Below are 24,964 nucleotides of genomic sequence, written 5' to 3' on the forward strand. Positions count from 1 at the left end.
GAAGGTGAGTAAAGGTTTTTTTTGGGTTTTTTTTAAAAAGACATGTCTTTTCTCCGGTGCGTGTCACACGGAACACAACCGTGTGGTCCGTGTGTGTTACGTGTGACACGTTTGTATTCCGTTTGACACCCGTGATGCCGGAGAAAAACAGACATGTCGGCGTATGGAGCACACGGTCACACGTAAGTACGGAACGGTCACACGTTCCATGCAAAAATACTTACGTGTGCCCAAAACTATAGGAAACCATATGTCAACGTGTGCCCGTGTCTCCGGTACGTGAGAAAACTGTCCATACACATACCGGAGACACGGACGTGTGAAAGAGGCCTTACAAAGTATGGCAAACCCACCAACCATCTGATGTGTACACTATGTGCAGAATGATTAGGCAAGTTGTATTTTAGAGGATTTTTTTTACTATTGATCAACAACTATGTTCTCAATCAACCCGAAAGACTCAAATATCAAAGCCTAATATTTTTAGAAGTTAGAGTGGGTTTTTTTAGATTTGGCTATCTTAGGAGGATATATGTTTGTGCAGGTAACTATTAAGGCGGCGTCACACGGTACGATATATCGTGCGATCGCACCCGTCCCCGTTGTTTGTGCGTCACAAGCAATTCGTTGCCCGTGTCGCACAAAGTCGTTAAACCCCCGTCACACGTACTTACCTCCATAACGACGTGGGCGGCGAACATACTCATCCTGAAGGGGGAGGGACGTTCGGCGTCACAGCGACGTCACACAGCGGCCGCCCAATTGAAGCGGAGGGGTGGAGATGAGCGGGACGTAACATCCCAGCCACCTCCTTCCTTCCTCATTGCCGGCGGGACGCAGGTAAGTTGTTATTCGTCGTTCCCGGGGTGTCACATGTAGCGATGTGTGCTGCCACGGGAACGACGAAGAACCGGCGCGCAGAAGAAGGAACGACATTATGGAAATGAACGACGTGTCAACGAGCAACGATAAGGTGAGTATTTTTGCTCGTTAACAGTCGTTCGGAGGTGTTACACGGTACGACATCCCCTACGATGTCGGATGTGCGTCACGAATTTCATGACCCCAACGACATATCACACGATATATCGTACCGTGTAAAGCCGTCTTTAGTGTGCAGAATTATTAGGCAAATTAATAAAAACCAAATATATTCCCTTCTCACTTGTTTATTTTCACCAGGTAAACCAATATAACTGCACAAAATTTAGAAATAATCATTTCTGACATGCAAAAACAAAACCCCAAAAAATTAGTGACCAATATAGCCACCTTTCTTTATGATGACAATCAACAGCCTACCATCCATACATTCTGTCAGTTGCTTGATCTGCTTACAATCAACATCCTCCCAGACACTGTTCCAAGAGGTGTACTGTTTTCCCTCCCTGTAAATCTCACATTTTATGAGAGACCACAGGTTCTCTATGGGGTTCAGATCAAGTGAAGAAGGGGGCCATGTCATTATTTTTTCGTCTTTTAGACCTTTACTGGCCAACCACGCTGTGGAGTAGTGGGATGCATTTGATAGAGCATTGTCCTGCATGAAAATCATGTTTTTCTTGAACGATACCGACTTCTTCCTGTACCACTGCTTGAAGAACTTGTCTTTCAGAAACTGGCAGTAGGTCTGGGAGTTGAGCTTCACTCCATCCTCAACCCGAAAAGGTCCCACAAGTTCATCTTTGATGATACCAGCCCAAACCAGTACCCCACCTCCATCTTGCTGGCGACTGAGTCGGAGTGGAGCTCTCTGCCTTTTACTGATCCAGCCTCTGGCCCATCCATCTGTCCCATCAAGAGTCACTCTCCTTTCATCAGTCCATACAACCTTTGAAAAATCAGTCTTAAGATATTTCTTGGCCCAGTCTAGACATTTTATCTTGTGTTTCTTGTTCAAAGGTGGTCGTTTTTCAGCCTTCCTTACCTTGGCCATGTCCCTGAGTATTTAAGCAAGCATTGTTGACCTTAGGGAGATCAATATATCCACTGTGGAGACACCATCACGTGTTTCTCAACGCAGTGATTCTAGAGCATTGCCCCCTGGGAAGTATGCAAATAAGAAAGCCGCGGAGACACCATCACGTGTTTCAGGCAGCGTTGAGAAACACGTGATGGTGTCTCCGCGGCTTTCTTATTTGCATATGTCCCTGAGTATGGCACACCTTGTGCTTTTTGATCCTCCAGTAATGTTGCAGCTCTGAAATATGGCCAAAGTGGTGGCAAATGGCATCTTGGCAGCTTCACGCTTGATTTTCCTCAATTTGTGGGCAGTTATTTTGCGCCTTTTTTGCCCAACACACTATTGACTGTGTCCGCTTGTCACAGTGTCCTTCCCTGACCTGGGGGCTCAGCTGCCACCCACAGTCCCGGTCTCTGCCCTGGGAGTGACACCTGGCCTCTGCCTCGTGGTGAGTGTTTAGTCAAGACCCTCCCACTAAGGGTAAGCCCGGGGGACCCTGTGGTCCAGTGGGTCCACTCCTGGTCGCCGCTTTACCATCTCCTGCGCCAAGCGTTACAGCATGTAACCCCTCCCTTCTTGAATAATATTCAGTCAGCCACTATTGTCTAATGTTCATCCTTTATATACCTTACATTAGAATCATCTTTTCACCTGCTGGCATTACTGAAAGCATAAGCATTCCATCTGAGAATAAACGACTAATAAGGCTTCATACATAGCTCTGCAGCTGAGTTGACACCGTCTGACAAGTACTAGTTCAATACAGACATTCATAGAAACGATTTCTAAATAACCCCACACTTGCAGCCCAGTTATGGAGTCAGAATAGGCACCATGAATCTGGTTCCCTTTAAATGGAATCTGTCACCTATCACCAGGTTTTTCGTATATAAACTAAAGCCAGTGCTATACTTGCACTATCAGGCTGATTCTATACATATCTGTAGTGGTCAGCTCGGATGTTTAGGTTTTAAAATTCAAAAAAGTAAACTTTATAAAATTAGCTGCTTGTTGAGTGGCAGCTGCACTGGAGCAGATCATATATTCAGAGTTATCCCCTCCCCCTGTTGGAATTAGCATAAGCATTATACAAACTATTCACTTTGTCTGTGGAAGGACCTGTGTGAGGTCATACCCTTGTGACCAGAAGGGGCGGGGCCTCAGCCACCAAAGCTGGATACCAGGTCACATGGGTATGACCCACACAGGTACTTCCATAGACAAAGTGAATAGTTTGTATAATGCTTATGCTAATTGCAACAGGGGGAGGGGATAATTCTGAATATATGATCTGCTCCTTTGCTGCTGTCACTCGACAAGCTGCTAATTTTATAAACTTTACTTTTTTGGATTTCAAAACCTAAACATCTGAGCTGACCACTACAGGTATGTATAGAATCAGCCTGATAGTGCCAGTATAGCACTGGCTTTAGCTTATATACGAAAATCCTAGTGATTGGTTCGCTTTAACCTTCATCCGGCTGAGTAGGTACAATTGTAACTATTCCGTTTTCAAATTGCAATAATTTTTTTTTTTTCAAAAGCCGTAGAGGGCTGAAATTTCGTAACATCTCTGCAGTTTTGGTCAAGAATATATTGGCCAAATTTCAATAAAATATCTCCACCCCCTTCCGAGATAAGGGGTCGCTGTTAACGTTGTAAAATTATGCAGCCTGACGAAGGTTAAGAAGTCTAAATCAATTATTAGTAACTAACCACAAGAAGTAACAGTTTCAGCTTTTGTAAGATTTTCTTCAAATATTAAATACTAGAGAAAAATCTTATTAACCCAAGGACAATTTCTGAAAACTAAATTTAACAATGCTTTACAAAGCCAAGCAGCACATCAGTAAACAATATATTACGTCGCGGTGCCAGTAAGCATAGCCTTGATCAAATTTAAAACAAATATGAAGTAATGAATCGCAGCACTCCCTCCTCCAAGGTACAAGCTAAACTGTAGTCTAATCAACCATCTGAAGACAGAAATGTTTCAGTCCTATTACAATGCATTATCCAAGCTACATTTAGCATTTTAGCTTGGTGTAGCGCAATTTCTTTATCTTCAGATATAAATTTAGGGATGTAACACTGGATATAAAAAAAAAACCTAGTGAAAACAAGTGTAGCACCCAACACACACATGTAACAAAAGAACAGGTACAACAGCTGGTGTCACTTATGAAAGGCTTACGTAATTAATCGGTATTGAGAGTGTGGGGCAGAAGGTCAAACCTCAAAGACTTAGCATTGGCCTTCCACCTCATGTCTAAAGAAAGCTTACTAGATTGCTACCTTGGCCTCTTGCCCATTATTCTCCATAGAAGAAGTTTCACATCTTTTGTGTCTATTGAGGAGGCTAAGCTAAGCCTCCCATTTACTAGTGCAGACAATTCTTCCAAATAGATGATGGGATATCACACCAAAATTATATACAAAAACATCTGGAAAAAATGCAGATGTGCCTCAAGTGGATATGTATTACAATTCATTTAAATTGAAGCAATTTAACTTTCCAGCAATTATTCTTCAGATCTCAACTACTTGTAGCCCATTCTCCAGCAGTGATTATTGTTCAAATTACTTACAGATATCAGGCAATTTAACCAGACTTCCAAATAAGTCTTAAACCTTTCCCACTGCTAAGAATAATTCAGATTCGCTTCTTGTAATAAAACATTCTTACAGTACCTTTTTATTATACAATTTAGGTCCCCAGGGTTTCTAACTTTAATGTCAGGTAATGTATATTTTTGCTTCTACATTGCACTGCTAACAATAAAGGTTATCTCCCTGTGAAGGCTAGAAGCCTTTGTACAATGAATCTATGCTTAGGAATAGCTGAGCTATGTACTCCATTTTCTGGCCTGAGATTATTTTTGTGCTTAACCCCTTTGCATACCAAGCAAGCAAAGCAAATAATGAAGAATAAATTGACTGAATTCCTGGCAGAAAAGGAGAGGGTGAAAAATGTATCTGGCAAAAATCTCTCACAGAACACTGCAGACAAGACTACAGCGATATATACATCTTATAATTGAAATATTTTTTCCTTAAAATACCCAGAAGTATAAACTGCAGTTCCTTTTTAATTCGCAACCCTACAAATAACTCACCCATCCAAGACAGAGAAAATAAAAGAAATTTGACTCATTTTTGCCACAGAAAATCTACAGCATAAATGAGTACACCCCCTTTGCACAAGAAAAATTTGCAAAAATCTGACATGCGAGTTTCTTATAACATTTTAACTCATAACATGAAAGTAAGGTTAATAAGAAAACATTTCATTACAAAATCTTCAGGTTTACTAAAATTAATTGATGCAAAAATAAATACACCCAACATCAAAAACTACTGCATCCACACACAGACTGAGGGTGGGGAGAGGGAGGGGAATCATACTGTATAGGTTTCTATTATTGCTATGTATCTTGCTGTTATATATGAAGAATCAATAAAACCAGTTACAAAAATAAAACTACTACATCTCGTATTTTGTATGACCTCCATGATTTTTAGGGACAGCAGCAAGTCTTCTAGGCATGAAATTAACAACTTGGCCACATATTGCAACATCTATTTTTTGAAGACCTCTGTTAGAGCCTAGATGCTGGAGGGAGAGTGGTGACCACTGGACTCTTCTGAATTCCCCATAGGAGTTTGATTGGGTTCAGATCAGGAGACACACTTGGCCACCGAATGACTGTCACTTCTACCAAAGGCACACAGAGATATTATTTTGTCTTTCACTATAGAGTAATATAGAGGAGAATTCATGATGCCATCAATGAAATGTGCGACACCAGCAGCATTCAAGCCGCCACAGATAAGGCCACTGCCACCATTATATTTCACTGTAGACACCACACATTTTCCTTTTCTGATCTCAACCCAACCAGAACACCAATGTGGAATTCTGAAGAGACAAGTTGAGCGTCACTCTCCATCCAGCCTCTAAAAGAGGTAATGACCCGGACTGTAAAAAAAACAAGTCCGTGCAGTTTCAAAGGTGCCCGGGTGGCGGACCAGGTATTGTTTGATCCGGATCAAGCACTCGAGAAATTTAAAAAGAAATTATTTAAAGAAACACAGAAAATAAGAATTAAGTGAGCGCTTAATACTTACCAAGGCTCCATCACAGCTGTACACTGCTCTCGCAGCCTCCTTGGGCGCTCATTATTGCTCATCCATATGCATTGCTTTCCCCGCCCACAGTCTGGCCTGAAATCTGTGATTGGTTGCAGTCAGACGTGCCCCCCAACCTGTGTGACAGCGCCTGCCTGCAACCAGTCATCGCTCATCGTGGCTCAGCCATTGTCTGTCTGCATTCATAGCGGACAGTCATGCTCTATGGCCACTTGCTGTGACTGAGATATAGGAGAGCTGGAATCGTCGTGTGACCTCGTGTGGATTACATCGGACCTGCAGGGGTGTTAAGGGGGTTAATAAAGGTGTGAAAGGGTGTTTTTTGTATTTTATTCCAAATAAAGGATTTTTTCAGTGTCTGTGTTTATTTACTATCATTTACAGGTTACTGATGGGGGGGGGGTGTCAGACACCTGCGATTACTAATCTAGGGCTTAGTAGCAGCTGTGGGCTGCTTTTTACCCCGCTTACCACCACACTAGGGCAACAGGAAAAGACAGGTAAACTGCCAGGCTGTCACATCTAATGGATGCTACAATCCTAGGCGGCTCCAGGTTGCTATTTTTAGGCTGTGGGGGCGGTCAATAACCAGGGCCCTCCCCAGTCTGAGAATACCAGCCCCCAGCTGTTGGGCTTTATCTTGGCTGGCTATCAAAATTGAAGGGGGGACGGCACGCTGTTTTTTATCATTTATTTAAATAATAACAAAAAAGCCGCATGCGGCTCTTCTTATTTTAATACACAGCCAAGATAAGCACATGGCTGGGGGCTGCAGCCTGTAGCCATGGGCTTTATCTGTGCTGGGTATCATAATATGGGGGGACCCTATACTAATTTTATTTATTTATACTGAACGGGTAGAGTCACACTGACGTATGACTCGCAAGAATGCAGTGAGAAAATCTCTTATTTTTTTAGATTTGGCTATCTTAGGAGGATATATGTTTGTGCAGGTAACTATTACTGTGCAGAATTATTAGGAAACTTAATAAAAACCAAATATATTCCCATCTCACTTCTTTATTTTCACCAGGTAAACCGATATAACTGCATAAAATTTAGAAATAAACATTTCTGACATGCAAAAACAAAACCCAAAAAATTAGTGACCAATATAGCCACCTTTTTTTATGATGACACTCTACAGCCTACCATGCATAGATTCTGTCAGTTGCTTGATCTGTTTACGATCAACATTGCATGCAGCAGCCACCACAGACTCCCAGACACTTTTCCGACACTTTTCAGAGCCCGTCAAATCTCTCTTCTGACCCATTTTGCCAAAGGAAAAAAAGTGGACTAATAATTAGCACACCTTATATAGGGTGTTGATGTCATTACACCCCACCCCTCCTTATTTCAGAGATGCACATCACCTTATTTACTTAATTGGTAGTTGGCTCTCAGCCTATACAGCTTGGAGTAGTACAACATGTATAAAAATTATCATGTGATCAAAATACTCATTTGCCTAATAATTCTGCACACAGTGTATAAAGGCCAGTCTCTCCTTATATATGGCACGTTTGCATTTCACTTCTATATTGAACTACTGTCATGTTATTTTATCACAGTGTATTATATACATTCAGTTTTTTACTACGGTAGTTCATTATACTTCATCTTTGGCAATTTCATGTGCACAGCCACCTTATTCAGTATAGAGTTCTATGGGTTTGTGTAGCTTAATATCAACTTAATCTTTATATGAAGGAATTAGTATTTCTTTGTAGTTTTATAAAATTTTTTGTTAAATGTCCAGTATGTTTTGCATTTATTTATGAAAATAATTGCCTAAATTTACCACTAACAAAGTACAATGTGTTCCAAAAAAAAAAAAAACCGCAGGTGAAACATTCACGAGTTATTACTACATAAAGTGACAAGGCAGATTTGAAAAATCCTTGACAGGAGCAGACTTATCAGTCCAGGGCAGCGGGAGGGGAGAAGCCACCGGGTACCCGCCTGTACAACTTTTCTACAGCGTATCTTGGTCCCCGGGAGCTAATAAAAGCATGTAATTAGTTCTCTCAGATGCCTCAGCGTTTCAGAATGAAAACATACCTGGCTAGAATAATACAGGCAGTGCCTGATACATGCTGTAAACAGTTTGGATAACATGTATCAGCTGTTCAGGTTCCCTCTAATGGGTTAAACAATTGTTTTGGGGGGGTTTATTCACCATATGGTAAAACCAATTTGTCCGTATGATGCCTCATGTTGATACCAGCTTGTAGATACCAACCACGTATACTTTTATCTAAAAAAAAAAAAATTTTTCAGAAGTTTGTCCAAAAATGAATAGTACTATTGTCGCCATTTTCCGAGACCCGTAGCGTTCTCAATTTCTGGATCTAGGGCTGAATGACTGCTTATTTTTTGCATCCTGAGCTGACGTTTATAATTATACCATTTTTGTGTAGATTCGCTGTTTTGATCACCTGTTATTGCATTTTAAAGAAATGTTGCGGCGACCATAAAACTTAATTTGGGGGTTTGTAATTTTTTTCTCGCCACACCGTATATCGATCAGATTAATTTATTTTATCAGATCGGACCTTTCTGCAAGCGGCGATATCAAATATGTGAATTTTTTAAAAAAAATTTTTAACGGTTTCATTTTCAATGGGGCAAAAAGTCCCTATGGGACTTTATGCCTGTGCATTTCTACTGATCAGAGCATCATCACTCTGATCAGCAGAATTACTCCTCTCCTGTGAGAGCCGGAGCTCTATCGATTCTCAAAAGAAGTGAATCATAGCCGAATCAAGAGTCACCATGACAATACATTGGCACCCCGATGCCATTTAAATTGTGCTGTTCGTGTTTGATAGCGCGATCTAAAGGGTTTACAGGCGTGCGTGGGGATTACAGTGGGCTCACCACCGGAGCCTGTGGTAACCGGAGGGAGGCGACCAAGGATGTACCAGTACATTCTTGGACGTAAAGGGTTAAAAGGGAATCTGTCTCCAGGTTTTTGAAAACAAATCTGAGAGCAGCATAGTGTAGGGGCATAGATCCTGATTCCTGTGGTGTGTCACAGGGCTGCTTAGTGTAGTTTTGATAAAATCATTGTTTAATAAGCAGTAGATTATCATTAGAGGACTACTTGGCGTGCTACCAGGTAGTCCAGTAGATGCACGAGCTTGTTTTAACCCTGCTCTACATTCAAATCACTGCTAGATCTGCAAAAGCAAAAATATTGATTTTATCAAAATGACCGCAAACAGCTCAGTAAGTGACACATTGCTGGAATCAGGGTTTCTGTCTCTACATTATGCTGCTTTCATAGGGGGGGGGGGAGCAAAAACCTGGTGACAGATTCCCTTTAAAGGGAATCTGTCACTCTTTTGAGGGGTTTTTTTTTTAGTTATTAATATGGGCATACGTGTGGCATAGATAGGGACCTTAGATTGTGAGCCCCAATGGGGACAGTATTGCCAATGTATGTAAAGCGCTGTGGAATTAATAGCGCTATATAAATGAATAAATATTATATTCTTATCATTATATATAGAGGTGAAATTAGCCATTCCTGCATTCCTCCTGGATGATGGGTCGTTTTCCAAAAAATCTTTTGTTTACATCTTCTAAGCTATGGGGCGTGTGTTGCCCAGAAGATAAGACTGCCTCCGGTCTTCATTATACAGGATTCTTCATATCTTTTTCCTTGTGTCCCTTTGACTTCAAGTGCGCAGTCGGAAATCTTGCGCCTGTACACTCTGTCTGCCATCTCGACCCTGCACTGTTCCGCGTATCTACGGGTACAATTTTGATGTCCGCAAGTGACGGGGAGTCACTTCTACTTCACAGTGCAGCGGAGAGATGACAGGCAGAATACACATGAGCGGGTTTTCCGGCTGCACACCTGACGTAACAGGTACACTGAGGAAAAAGGGGAGGACAAAGGCTGTATAATGAAGACTGGAGGCAGTCTTATCTTCTGGGCAACACACACCCCATAGTCCAAAAGATAGAAGATATAAAAAACGATTTTTGCAAAACTACCCATCATCCAGAATGCATACAGGTATGGCTAAATTCACATCTATGCCCTCTGTATGCCCATATTAATAACTAAAAACACTCAAAAGCATGGCAGATTCCCTTTAAACAAGCAGGTGAGGAGTGCAAACACAAGTGTATCTTGACTACAGTCAAGCATGGTGGTGTGAGTGTTATGATTTGGGGCTGCATAAGTGCTGCCAGCTGTAGGGAGCTACAGTTCATTGAATGCAAACATACACTGTGATATACTGAAGCAACATGATAATGACCCCAAACAAACCAAGACAACCACTAGATTGCTAAAGAAACTGAGGGTAAAGGTGCTGGACTGACCAAGCACGTCTCCAGACATAAACCCTATTGAGCATCTGTTGGGCATCCTCAAAACAGAAAGTAGAGCACAAGGTCTCTATCATCGACCAGCTCTGTGATGTTGTCATTAAGGATGGAAGAGGATTCCAGTGGCGCCTGTGAAACTCAAGTGAACTCCATGACCAAGAGAGTTAAGGCAGTGCTTGAAAATAACGAGGCCATACAAAATATTCAGTTTGGGTACAATTTGGCCATTTTCACTTAAAGGTGTACTCACTTTTGTTGCCAGGGGTTTAGACATTAATGGCTGTGTGTTGGGTTATTTAGAGGGCACATCAAATTTAAATTGTTATACAAACTACACTGACTATATTACATTGTATCAAAGTGTCATATCTTCAGTGTGGTCCCATGAAAAGAAAATATTTACAAAAATGTGAGGGGTGTACTAACTTTAAGCAATATGCTGTATATGTACATTGTACAACTGTATTAAATACAGGGATTCCTTAAAAGATATATCTGGGACATTAAGAAAACAAAATGTCCACGAACAAGCAGGTAGTTGCTAACTACTTTCCTGTTGTGCCCGGCGTCATTTTTCACTGACAGCTTCTGCCAGTGATACAGTGGCTTCGTCAACAGAGAGGGGGCTTCTTTTACGAACTGCTCAGTAGACGGGGTAGAACAGCCAACATCATGGTGATTGACAGCTGGATCCACGATGCCTAACTGGGGGAGCTGGCTGTCAATTAGATGACGACGATTGTCCCGCCCTGTCTACTGAGAGGGCGCATGAGAAGCTGTGATCTATTGATGTGACATTAGCAGAAGCAGCTGAATCGCTGGCATGAAAGGCATGTGACCGCTCTATGCCAGCAAAGAACGGCGCAGGGCACAACAGCCAGATAACTGCCTGTTAATGCTTAGGCACATTAATTTTTTTTATTTTCTAAGTTCCGGATATACCCTTTAAACATTCCTTTTGGATGTTTAAAAAATATGTTCTGAATACATTTCTATGAAAAACTAGCCAGTTTATTTCACTAATGTTAACATTCAGTGACATGTGAGGAAAAAAAGAAAAAAAAAAGGCAAATATCAGCTGCAGGGTCTTTCTCATTCTTATCTAAACAAAAGCCTCCTTTGAAGACTAAGCAAGCCAGCCAGAGAGGCCTGCAATTGTGTTTTCAGTGCTAAAAGCAAGGATTCTCAAGAGAAAGCCTCCACCGCCGTCTCCCAGGACTCTCACCTCTGGGAATAAGAGAACTGTACCCATTTCTCTTCCCGAGACCCCACAGTCCTAGTGGCAATACAGAAGACTGGATTATTTATTTTTAATCCTTATTATTCATATATTGCCCAAAGCACTTGTTCTTGTAAATGGCACACCAAGTTTCTGTAAAGTTTAAAAGCAAATGGCATTTAAACCATATATTTGTTTGTACACATACTTGTCATTTATTGTTAAAGGGAATCTGTCAGTAGGTTTTTGCTGTGTAGTCTGAGGACAGCATGCTGTAGGGGTTAAAAAACAAAAATCAACTATGCCTCTCTTATTACGTTGTGTGCTTTTGTTTAAGTAAACTAAAGGCTTTATCACCTAGTGATTATTATTGCTGGACTAAAATGGCATAGCAGGACAGTCTGGCATGGCCACTCCTCTGAGTGACAACCTTACTGTCAATGCACAATTTCTACTGAGAGCCTGGTGTGGGTCTGGGCGCTCACTTAGCTCTGCTGCTTTGGTAACTCTAAGGGGTACTTTGCACACTGCGACATCGCTAGCCGATGCTAGTGATGCTGAGCGCGATAGTCCCCGCCCCCGGTCGCAGATGCGATATCTTGTGATAGCTGCCGTAGCGAACATTATCGCTACGGCAGCTTAGGCTGCGTCCGCACTTTGCGTCGTCCTACTTGCAGTTCCAAACGCACTCTCTGGCAGTAATTGATTTTGCCCAATGTTGCTTTTGACCACAAAATAGCGCTAAAAACGCCTGCGTATTTACCGCGTTTTAGGTGCGTTTTTATCGCTTTTTACATACTTTTCAATAGCGTTTTGACAGATGCGTTTTGAACATAAAGACACTACTAAATAAAGATTAAACAGTCAAACAATGAAAAAAAGAGAAAAAAAAGGGCCACAAATCTAATTTATGAAAATATAAAGAAAATAGTTATATTTCCTATAATTATAGCGTTTTTTTACTATTTAGCGGTAACATCGCAAGAAATTAATATTTTTCATTAATTTGTCGGACGTGCACCTAAAAAGCAGGTAAAATGCTGGAATTTTGATTTTGCTTGCGTTTTCACATTTCTCATTGACTTCAATGTTATCAAAACGCTGCAGAAATGGCAAAAACAATTGACATGCTGCTTCTTTGAACGCATGGTTTGTGCCACAATTTATGCAAATTAAACGCAGCGTTTTAAAACGCAAAGTGCGGACGGAAAATCATCCTTTTCCATAGATTATGAAAAATCAAAACGCTTGCGTTTTGGCATGAAAACGCTGCTGCTCAAAACGCTGCGGAAACGCAGGTGGAAACGCAAAGTGCGGACACAGCCTAAAAGCTCTAATTATGTCAGAACGGCTGCAGCCCGTAATCATTCTCAGTGATACATTGTTGGATTCACAGTCTCTCTGCCTACATCATGCTGCTCTCAGATGAGGTAGCAAAATCCTGCTGACTGCTTCTCTTTAAACCCAACTAGGTTTCTGAACGGACGATAATACATCCATAGACATCTGACAAAATACAAACATCCTAGCTTAGAAATTAGAAAACACTATATCAAGAATATTCATGAGAGCTTATGTAATGTTTTTCATGTGTAAATTAAGTATTTTATACCAATATGTTTTTAAGGTTACAGAAGCAATATATAATATTAATTAAGCATATAAAACCTGCAATGGGACCACACCACAGTGAGGTCAAAAGAGAACTAACGTTAACCTAAGTGACAGATCTGCAAAATTAACAAAACATCTGAAAAATTATAGCAACTTAATTGGAACACCAGTATTACTTGGTTGCTGCTTTACTGCACATGTAAAATAATATATTAAATGTGCAGTGTGAATACAGCCTGATACTTAACTCACATAGCTGTAATTTTTGTCTCGACATAAACAACATGTAGACTGTAAGGGCCTGTGCACACGTTGCGTTTTTTTCATGCGTTAACGCAGCATTTTAAACTGCAGCGTAAATGCATGCGTTCTGCGTTCCCAGCAAAGTCTATGACACTTAAGCAAATTCCAAGCGCACGTTGCGTTTTAAAACGCAGAGTTTTTGGATGCCAAATTTTTGACAAAATCGATGCGTTCTACAAAGCAACATATCCCTTATTTTGTGCGTTTTGGATGCAGTTCCCTCTCTGTCTGTGGGAGAGCAAGCATCCAGAATGCAGCGCTTTGCATGCGTTTTGAAATGCACATGCAGTGACAAAACGCTACATTTTATTTGTCACGCCACAACGCAATGTGCGCACATACCCCAAGGCTGTTAGGGCAGAGTCTTCTCTCCCTCTGTGCTAGTCTGTCTCTGATAGTGTGCTCACCAATTTATCTACATATTTTATGGGCGGTACGGTTGCTCAGTGGTTAGGATTGCAGTCTTGCAGCTATGGGATCCTGAGTTCAAATCCCACCAAGGATACCATCTGCAAGGAATATGTATGTTCTCCCCGTGTTTGCGTAGGTTTCCTCCGGGTTCTCCAGTTTCCTCTCACACTCCAAAGACATAGTGATAGGGAATGTACATTGTGAGCCACAATGGGGACAGTGTTGCTGATGCATTAAAAAGCTGTGGAATTAATGGAGCTATAGAAGTGAATAAATAATATTATTAAGGATGTAAACTTTCTTCACATGTACAGCACCATGAAATTATTGGTGCTTTAAAAATACATAATATCCTGATTCTCAACGAAGATAAAAACATATAGCTCCCTCACTGAGCCGTATTGTGCCAGTTCTTGAATGGATTCTTTATATGAAAGCCCATTTTAAACCCCTTCCCCCTTAGCGATTTTCCATTTTTCCTCCCCTTCTTTCAAGAGCCATAATTTTTTTATTTTTCCATCAATATAGCCATATGAAGGCTTGTTTTTGCAGGACGAGTTTTGAGCACAATCGAGACCCGCGCCTATTAGCGGCAGAATAATGCAGGCTCACCATGCAAGCCCACATTAAAGGGACAGACATGGCCAAGGACGTATCAGTGCGTCCTTGGTCGTGAAGGGATTAAACAGAAGCAGGACTGGGGATCAGTCTATTGCTGCAGATCTTTAAAAAACTATTCCATAACATTTTTTTCCTAAGATTCTGCATGGCACAATTCCTGTTTTCCCTCCTAGAACAATCATCCAAAATTATTTCATGAAGATTATAAAAACTAGGCAAATCAGGAAAACTGACAGGTCTTTTTTAAAGTGTACTTGTCATTCAGGAGAACTTCTAGATTCCCCACTTCCACTCAGATTTCCCTGTTTATTTATTATTATGCATTGTTTATATAGGGCTATGATATTTTCAGCACTACTATCTATGGGCCCTTATGTAATAACCCATCACCGATCCTATCCTGAAAATAGATAATCAAAAAAACAAAAAGTCCTGGATAACACCTTTAAGAACATTACGAACATTTCAAAAGCCTTGCATGTTTTTTGCATAATACCTAGGTGGATAAAACGCATATCTGTATTTTACCGAATACTAATTAAATACAGACAAAAATAAACTAACCCAATACTGATGAAATACTGATTTCAAGCAATGTCTATAGACCATAATGGAAGTTTTCTACCCATAAAACACTTGAAAGTCTTGGGAGAGGGAGTAAGCTGCTGCCAGACTCCTGACAGCAGCTGAGCCCTTCTGAAAACAAAAGAATCGGCAGTGGCAATTCTCTCCCCCAACATAATAAGTGGCGTGTTTGGAAAGGTGGGAAGAGTAGGCAGGCCCCTCATGCACATCAGGTGGTTAGCCAGTCCTACCGAATTTCATGTAAAGTTGTATGGAAGCCTTAGGCTATGTGCCCACAGGACAACGTACCCGCGGATTTTGCAGTGGAACACCTGCGGATTTATCTGGATTTTCTAGATAAATCCGCAGGTTTTAGCAACTACAGACACTCCCCATGTTATCCTATGGGATTTGGGGAGTGCTGTATCAATGGTGCGGTATGTGCAGCTGTGGAATATGCTGCGGATGTCCCACAGCCGCACGTAACTGCATGTCAATTCATGCGGAATTCCCGCTCCTCCACTATGGAGATACAGAGTGGGAATTCCGCAGGTTTACCGCAACAAACATGCTTGGAACCCGCAGCAATGGATAGCTGCGTATTCTGAGGTGCAGCTGCGGAAATATCCGTGGGTACATTGTCCCGTGGGCACATAGCCTAAATCTAAGGGTACCTTCACACTTTAGCGATGCAGCAGCGATCCGACCAGCGATCTGACCTGGTCAGGATTGCTGCTGCATCGCTACATGGTCGCTGGTGAGCTGTCAAACAGGCAGATCTCACCAGCGACCAGTGACCAGCCCCCAGCGCTTGCCCGGAGCCTGCGTCTGGAAGCTGCGGACACCGGTAACTAAGGTAAACATCGGGTATGGTTACCCGATGTTTACCGTAGTTACCAGATCACACCGCTTAACTTAGCGTGTGCAGGGAGCAGGAGCCGGCACTGGCAGCGTGAGAGCTGGGAGGCTGGTAACGAAGGTAAATATCGGGTAACCACCTTGGTTACCCGATGTTTACCTTGGTTACAGCTTACCGCAGGCTGTCAGTCGCCGGCTCCTGCTCCCTGCACATTCAGGATTGTTGCTCTCTCGCTGTCACACACAGCGATGTGTGCTTATCAGCGGGAGAGCAATAATAAAAAAATGAACCAGCACTGTGTGTAACGAGCAGCGATCTCACAGCAGGGGCCAGATCGCTGCTCAGAGTCACACACAGCGAGATCGCTAATGAGGTCACAAAAAACGTGACTCAGCAGCGATCTCAGTAGCGATCTCGCTGTGTGTGAAGTACCCCTAACAATTTCTTACTTCAGCCTTGTAAAGAATACACAGACTTGGTTATCTTCTGTTTGTATTACTTTTCCTTGAGATTGTAAGCTTATTGAACTTCTTGGCTCATGCCTACTGTATTTTGTTTGTGTAATGGTGAGTGCACCCGATCAGAGTTAGCAGCGTTTTGGAAGCAGGTTTTCCAGAATGCTGCATTTCTACAGTAGAGACATAGTGGATGGAATTTCTAGAAATCCACATGCCCACTGTGTCTCTATTCAAAGAAGCGTAAACTGACCTGTGGGCAGCAGCATGTCAATTTATTCTTGCGGAGATAAGAGTGTTCTCAGCAGGAGAACACAGCGAAAAAACGCTGTCAGTAACCCTGATCATGGGCTGGGACGCTTCGTTCTCCAGTGGAGAACACTAGTGTTCCGCATGAGGAATGACACTGCGTCTACAATGCGGTGTCTCTTGATCATGTGCACATAGCCTAAGGATGGAACACACACAGTTTTTCATGCAGTTTGAGGTGTAGCTCTTTTTTTAAGACAAATATGGAACCAGCAGGAAGGAATATTTCCAATTCAATTGCAGTCCACTTCTAGGCATTGCTTCCATCATTCCAGCTGTTTTATATTTACATTGTTGTTAGCATTATTTTAATGAATTTCATCAGTAAGGGCATGTCCTACGCTTGAAACGCATAAGCTACATTAGTCTTTTTTGACAACAATTACCTCACATGACTTTTCTTTGCTGGAATTACTTATCCTTGGTGAATTCACTGAGTGGCAGATTTGTGAGATATCTCCAATCTCTATATACTGTGATCGATGGACTAATCCAATTGATGTAAATTCTAAAACATAGCTTTTTATTTGTGAATGATCTTATAAAACAAATTATCACACGTTAAAACCTTAGTATAAATCTCGTAGCACTTTTAGTTTGGTGATCTATTTTTGTCTCCCCAGATCACTTATTGAACCACAAATAGGCTATATGCGCATGCTGCTTTTTTTTCATGCGTTTACGTAGCGTTTTAAACTGCAGCGTAAACACATGCGTTCTGCGTTCCCAGCAAAGTTTATGAGAATTTAGCAAATTCCATGCGCATGTTGCGTTTTAAAACGCAGCGTTTGGCATGCCAAATTTTTTACAAAATCGATAAGTTCTAAAAAGCAACATGTCACTTCTTTAGTGCGTTTTGGATGCTTTTCCCACTTTGTCTATGGCAGAGCAAGCATCCAGAACGCATGAATTCTGCATTCACAATGCATCCAAAATGCAGCATTTTGGCTGCGTTTTGAAACGCACATGCAGTGACAAAACGATGCAGAATATTTGTCACGGCAGAACGCAACGTCCGCACATACCCTTAGTGCTATTTTATTAGAGGTATCGTAAGAGGTCTCTAAACTACCTGCCTTAGGCTATGCTCACACACTGCACCTTTTCTAACCACAAAGATGCAGCGTTTTTGGCCCCAAAAAAGCCCAAAAAGCATCAAAAACATATGTGTTTTTGCCACTTTCTTATCGCATTTTGCCCAATGCGTTTTTTTAAGTTAAATCTATTGACTGGAAGGGCTCAAAAACGCTGGATAAAAAAGAATTGACATGCTGCATCTTCAAAAACGCAGCCAAAAAAAGATGCACTGTCTAGACCGCAAAATAGAAATCTCAGACTTTGCTGGGAGAAGGAAATGCATGCATTTAGGTGCATCTTTGTGACCTCAAAAACGCACCAAAAACGCAGTAAAAGATGCAGTGTGTGAACATAGCCTTATAGTGAGTGATTGATGTCAATTATGGGTTTAAACACTCTTATTCAAGTTATAGATCACCCTATTATATAATATCAAATAGAGGTTCAATAAGATCTGGTGAGACAAAGATATATACCAAACTAAAAGTGCTAAGAGATTTAACCAATGTGTGTTACTTTGTTTTACAATATAATTCACAAAGAAAAGCTATGTTTCAGAATCCACTCCAACTGGATTAGTCAGTGAATCACAGACTTATCCTTGGTGCTAGACATTTTCCCCCTCCATGTATGATGCTAGCCTACGGGTATGTCCACACGCTGCAGTTTTGTCATAACCACAAAAATGCACCCTGTGGCCAAAAAAAGCCCAAAAAACACACGCATGCGGTTTTGCTGCGTTTTTTGACCATGCAGTTTTTTTCATCACCAATAGTTGAAAAACGCAAAAAGAACTGACATGTTGCATTTTTGTGGTCACCACAAAAATGCAGGCCAAAAATAAAAAGCAATGTGTGCATAGCAAATCTGAAGTCTCAGACTTTGCTGGGGAAGAAAAAGCATGCAGTTTGTGGTGACTAACAGGTCACCACAAACTACACCAAAAAAAAGCATCAAAAACTGCAGCGTGTGCATGGGGCCTTAAGGTACCCTTTGCACATAAAGGTTTTTGAAACCACTAAAATAATTGGAGGTTTGAAAAATCTTTAGTGGGGATTGTTGCTGCCATCTACAAAGCAATAATTCTTGGATATTATTTGGCAGTGTCACTGCTGTCTAGCAGAGACATTCGGAAGTGGTGCGCAATGGGCAGAATAATGTAGAGTAAAACAATGTATTGCCATGAGTGACATTTTACATACCTTGCCCGCCAGTCAAGATGAATTTTACAGAGGAATGATCAATCTGGATAAACAACAAATAAAAACTTGTGTAAAGATAATTGGGCTATGTAAATGAGCTCAATATTGTTAAGATCAAGATACCGACTATACACATTAGAGAAGTATCCTTGTACAATAACTGTTTTTTGGACAGGAACAGTTTAAGGCTATGTGCGCACGTTGCGTAAAAACATGCAGTTACGCTGCGCTTTGTAGCGCAGCGTAACTGCATGCGTCCTGCGGCCCCTGCACAGTCTATGGAGATTGTGCAGGGGCCGTGCGCACGTGGCGTCTAAGAGCGCAGCGCTTCGGCTACTGCCGAAGCGCTGCGCAAAAAGAAGTGACATGTCACTTCTTTCCTGCGCTTTGCCGGCAGCTCCTGCTCTGTCTATGGCAGGAGCTGCAGGCAGAGCGCATGGAATCGGCGCTCACTACGGACATTTCTGCAGCGATCTAAAGCGCACATGTGCTCTTCAGATCGCTGCAGAAATTTCTGCAGGGCTTGTACGCAACGTGCGCACATAGCCTAACTGTCCCCTGAAGTTTGCCGGCCGTTTTGTTCTCCTAGAAGAGGTGTCTGCTGGCATCCTATTCTCTTCCTTTTGAACGAAAGCTCTTTTTCTATAACCTGCTATGCTTTGTACATCACTATAACAAATACTGACAAAGATACAATCATGCTTCATCATTACAGAACTATGCAGCACAATAGCTGTTCAGTTCATAAAAGGTCAATGGTTAGACAATGAGCCCAAGAGCTCAGGTCACAAGACAAACAGTATCCATTCTAAGCAATGCATGTAAGACATGAGACCTATAATTTTGTATGGTCTAAATTCATCTCCCTGCTGTCATGAATGAACTCAAACACTTCATGGAATTTGAGTAGCAATTGAAAAATCTTTGCTTTAAATTTGATTTTAAAGAGTGATTGAGATGCCAACCTTTCACAATTAATAGGATTGTCCGGTCAAAATCCACAAGTCTGTCACTGTCTCCATGCAACTACAGTAAGGTCCAGAAATATTTGGACAGTGACACAATTTTCGCGAGTTGGGCTCTGCATGCCACCACATTGGATTTGAAATGAAACCTCTACAACAGAATTCAAGTGCAGATTGTAACGTTTAATTTGAAGGTTTGAACAAAAATATCTGATAGAAATTGTAGGAATTGTACACATTTCTTTACAAACACTCCACATTTTAGGAGGTCAAAAGTAATTGGACAAATAAACCAAACCCAAACAAAATATTTTTATTTTCAATATTTTGTTGCGAACCCTTTGGAGGCAATCACTGCCTTAAGTCTGGAACCCATGGACATCACCAAACGCTGGGTTTCCTCCTTCTTAATGCTTTGCCAGGCCTTTACAGCCGCAGCCTTCAGGTCTTGCTTGTTTGTGGGTCTTTCCGTCTTAAGTCTGGATTTGAGCAAGTGAAATGCATGCTCAATTGGGTTAAGATCTGGTGATTGACTTGGCCATTGCAGAATGTTCCACTTTTTTGCACTCATGAACTCCTGGGTAACTTTGGTTGTATGCTTGGGGTCATTGTCCATCTGTACTATGAAGCGCCGTCCGATCAACTTTGCGGCATTTGGCTGAATCTGGGCTGAAAGTATATCCCTGTACACTTCAGAATTCATCCGGCTACTCTTGTCTGCTGTTATGTCATCAATAAACACAAGTGACCCAGTGCCATTGAAAGCCATGCATGCCCATGCCATCACGTTGCCTCCACCATGTTTTACAGAGGATGTGGTGTGCCTTGGATCATGTGCCGTTCCCTTTCTTCTCCAAACTTTTTTCTTCCCATCATTCTGGTACAGGTTGATCTTTGTCTCATCTGTCCATAGAATACTTTTCCAGAACTGAGCTGGCTTCATGAGGTGTTTTTCAGCAAATTTAACTCTGGCCTGTCTATTTTTGGAATTGATGAATGGTTTGCATCTAGATGTGAACCCTTTGTATTTACTTTCATGGAGTCTTCTCTTTACTGTTGACTTAGAAACAGATACACCTACTTCACTGAGAGTGTTCTGGACTTCAGTTGATGTTGTGAACGGGTTCTTCTTCACCAAAGAAAGTATGCGGCGATCATCCACCACTGTTGTCATCCGTGGACGCCCAGGCCTTTTTGAGTTCCCAAGCTCACCAGTCAATTCCTTTTTTCTCAGAATGTACCCGACTGTTGATTTTGCTACTCCAAGCATGTCTGCTATCTCTCTGATGGATTTCTTTTTTTTCAGCCTCAGGATGTTCTGCTTCACCTCAATTGAGAGTTCCTTAGACCGCATGTTGTCTGGTCACAGCAACAGCTTCCAAATGCAAAACCACACACCTGTAATCAACCCCAGACCTTTTAACTACTTCATTGATTACAGGTTAACGAGGGAGATGCCTTCAGAGTTAATTGCAGCCCTTAGAGTCCCTTGTCCAATTACTTTTGGTCCCTTGAAAAAGAGGAGGCTATGCATTACAGAGCTATGAATCCTAAACCCTTTCTCCGATTTGGATGTGAAAACGCTCATATTGCAGCTGGGAGTGTGCACTTTCAGCCCATATTATATATATAATTGTATTTCTGAACATGTTTTTGTAAACAGCTAAAATAACAAAACTTGTGTCACTGTCCAAATATTTCTGGACCTAACTGTATATCAAAGCGAATTTTCCCTTAGGAAATAATTGAAATTCAGACAATTTGTTCCACAACCCAGAAATATTTACTGCATTTATACAAAATTATTACAGTAATACAAAATAATGTACTGTATTCATACAAAATTATTACATTACACAAATACAAAATACTGTACAGTACATTAAAAAACAAAGCAAATTAAACTGCACGTTAGCTTAGACAAGAATTGCTGGTGTTCGAGAGGTAATATAGAGAGAAAAAAATTATGTATAAATATGATAATCTTTATTCTAGTACAATAGAGAAAAAAAAAAAACACCCCAAATCTATTCTCCCCAAAATAAGGGCAAAACTAAGCAAAATGTGGGGTAGGAATATTGCAATGTGCTGCACTGGTTAGCAGAAAGTACAGTACTGTATCCACAAATGCAAATTGATAGGCATGCTATATAGTATATACTGTACTGTACAATGGTGTACAGTACATACGTACAGAAAGGTACCTTCAGGGCAGATCAGAGTGCGGTGAAAGGATGGAACTAGACGTGTGCATTGTGGGAATTTGCTCTTATTGCAAAGCATTGCTCTTAAACCAACTTACAAATTTGTAAAAAGCTTTGCTTGTCTTGCAAAACGCTCTCAAACCAAGTTACTCTTAAAACCAAGGTTCCACTGTATATGTGTTTTTTCATTGCCATTTTTAACATGCGTTTTTTGTTTGGTTTTGGTATGTCATGTTTTAAACAAAGATGCTTTGTTTTTCATACTTCCTGGAATTTGGCTTTGCCAAAACTTGATTGATATAATCATGTACGGATTACATGCATTTTTTCATGCGTGTCCACTGCAAAAATGCACTATGAACCCATGTGTGTTTTTTACCTGCAGGTTTTCTCACAAGTCTATTTAAAAACTCTTGCGCTTAAAACTTAATATATCTGCAAGAGAAATTGACATGTTGCAGATTTGAAACAAGCACCACAGGTCAGTTTACGCTTAGTGAAGGAAAAAAAAAAAAGACGACTTGTATAAATCTCATCCACTTTGCCGCAACAGTAAAGATGCTGTGTTTTTGATGTAGGGAAAATATGTAGAATCAAAAATTCACAAAAACTCATTGTGAATACACAAGTATTGAAAAGATCATCAGTAAAAACTACAAATCATCGAGCAAAAAAACAAACCCTCAAACAGCTACACTGACGGAGCATTAAAAAGTGATGAGTTTTGGAAGAAAAAAACAAAAGCTCAAATAAGATGCTATGGGAAAGGGTTATTCTCATAATTGCATTAATTTTTTACAAAACATAGTAAATATATGCTTATTGTTAATATACAGTGTAAGCCTAATATAAAGTTACTTTCTTATAACTGAGTACATTTTGTTTTAATCTCCATCAGTTCCTTTGCGCATTCTGCTTCACTTGGCTGAATGGACAATATTATTCTTAGGCTATGTGCGCACGTTGCGTAAATACATGCAGTTACGCTGCGCTTTGTAGCGCAGCGTAACTGCATGCGTCCTGCGTCCCCTGCACAGTCTATGGAGATTGTGCAGGGGCCGTGCGCACGTGGCGTTTTAGAGCGCAGCGCTTCGGCTTCAGCCGAAGCGCTGCGTTCTAAGAAGTGACATGTCACTTCTTCCGTGCGCTTTGCCGGCAGCTCCTGCTCTGTCTATGGCAGGAGCTGCAGGCAGAGCGCATGGAATCGGCTTTTTTTTTTTTCACTACGGACATTTCTGCAGCGATTTAAAGCGCACATGTGCTCTTCAGATCGCTGCAGAAATTTCTGCAGTGACTGTACGCAACGTGCGCACATAGCCTAATACTGCTAAATATATATTTCCCAGCAGTCCCTTGCTTCTTCTCAGTGCTGCAGACTCTTGCCTCCTTTTCCTGTGTGCTCCTGACAATCTCCACCTCTGAGTTATCTTCAAACTTATTTAAAAAGGACCAACCACGAGGATTTTCATATATAAATTAACCTACTGCTATACTGGTGCTATCATTCTGATTCTAAATATACCTTTACTTGTGAGACCGGATGTATACTTTGTGAAATAGACAAGTAAAGTTTATGAAATGCACTGCTATTTTCACGAGAGGTGCAACAGAATATCTAATAGGTGGGTCGGGTTTTACAATTCTTCCCGCACCTGTCTGTTCTTTCTCGCCCTGTCCTTCCTCCCCCTGTAGTAACGGTGACAGGGAGAGGAAGGACAGGCAGGCAGAAAGGGGCGGTAATAACTAGCAAAACCTGATCTACCTATTAGATTTTCCGTGGCACCTCTCGTCAAATAAGGCTGGGGCCACACGGGGATTACTGCGATCCCCTCGCCTAACTCTTGGCTCACGCTGGCAGTACAGCAGAACCAAGTGTCATGCGAGTATCCCTGCAACTGAGGTTCGACCGTGCGAGCGGACCTTAGCTGCGGGGGGCGGGCCGGCACTGAGGAAGGGCGGGCCGTTGTTGATGAGGGGAGGGCCGGCACTGAGGAGGGGGAGGGAAGGATTTTGCTCCCTCTCTCCTCCGTAGCCGGCTATTGCGATTCTCGCTCTGCACTCGCGGTACACCGATGTATCGCGAGTGCAGTGCGATTTTTCTCTCACTCCATTCACTTGAATGGGTGCGAGAGAAAGAGTCTCGCATTACAATCGCAGCATGCTGCGATTATTTTCTCGGTCCGATTAGGAAAATAATCGGTCATGTGTGCAGACATACAGGCTAATATAGGTCCGAGTGGAATGCAATTTTTTATCGCACTCCACATGCACCGATTTTCATGCTGTGTGACTTAGGCCTTACAGTGCATTTCACAAATTTTACTTGCCTATATTTCAGAAAGTATACATCTGATCTCACAAGTAAAGGGATGTTTAGAATCACCATTATAGCGCCAGTATAGCACTGGCCTTAGTTTATATATGAAAATCCTGGTGGTTGGTCCTTTTTAAATGTAGAATTCACCTTATGCTTCTGTACAGTACCTGCCAGACTGATTTTATATTCTGCCATCTACATCAGGATAGCGGCCTTTGAAGTTTTATATCTTTGTTAGGCTATGTGCGCACACTGCAGAAAACGCACCTTCTGGCAGAAAAATGCACCTACCTGCGGAAAGACAGCACCAAAAACGCATATGGTTTTACTGCGTTTTTGCCAGCGGTTTTGTCCCTGCGGTTTTGTAACATTGTCAATGGCAAAA

The 24,964-nt window shown here is 41.5% G+C and overlaps 1 protein-coding gene across 9 annotated transcripts in view; it reads right to left on the reverse strand.

Moving 5' to 3' along the window:
* The window catches only part of FBRSL1 (fibrosin like 1), a 792,546-nt gene that overhangs the window by 757,060 nt on the left and 10,522 nt on the right, over positions 1–24,964 (reverse strand). For 8 of the 9 annotated variants that reach the window (XM_075321929.1, XM_075321892.1, XM_075321878.1 and 5 more), the window contains exon 2: positions 19,094–19,136. The exons of the other annotated variant lie outside the window; for it this stretch is intronic. The gene's annotated coding sequence lies outside the window, so the exon portion shown is untranslated. The remainder of the gene's footprint in view (positions 1–19,093; positions 19,137–24,964) is intronic. 9 annotated transcript variants of the gene reach the window in all.

The sequence above is a fragment of the Anomaloglossus baeobatrachus genome, chromosome 1 (assembly GCF_048569485.1).
Source record: "Anomaloglossus baeobatrachus isolate aAnoBae1 chromosome 1, aAnoBae1.hap1, whole genome shotgun sequence".
Classification (NCBI taxonomy): domain Eukaryota; kingdom Metazoa; phylum Chordata; class Amphibia; order Anura; family Aromobatidae; genus Anomaloglossus; species Anomaloglossus baeobatrachus.